Source organism: Bison bison, unplaced genomic scaffold (assembly GCF_000754665.1).
Source record: "Bison bison bison isolate TAMUID 2011002044 unplaced genomic scaffold, Bison_UMD1.0 scf7180017864048, whole genome shotgun sequence".
Classification (NCBI taxonomy): Eukaryota; Metazoa; Chordata; class Mammalia; order Artiodactyla; family Bovidae; genus Bison; species Bison bison.
Window position 1 is genome coordinate 7322454 of NW_011494620.1, and position 496 is coordinate 7322949.

The window sequence follows — 496 nt, forward strand, 5'->3', positions numbered from 1 at the left end:
CTCTCCCTCTCCCACAGAGACCAAAAGACTGTTCTGTACATCAGTGTCTCTTTTGCTATCTCGTATACAGGGTTATTGTTACCATCTTTCTAAATTCCATATATATGCGTTAGTATACTGTATTGGTGTTTTTCTTTCTGGCTTACTTCACTCTGTATAATAGGCTCCAGTTTCATCCACCTCATTAGAACTGATTCAAATGTATTCTTTTTAATGGCTGAGTAATACTCCATTGTGTATATGTACCACAGCTTTCTTATCCATTCATCTGCTGATGGACATCTAGGTTGCTTCCATGTCCTGGCTATTATAAACAGTGCTGCGATGAACATTGGGGTACACGTATCTCTTTCCCTTCTGGTTTCCTCAGTGTGTATGCCCAGCAGTGGGATTGCTGGATCATAAGACAGTTCTATTTCCAGTTTTTTAAGGAATCTCCACACTGTTCTCCATAGTGGCTGTACTAGTTTGCATTCCCACCAACAGTGTAAGAGCT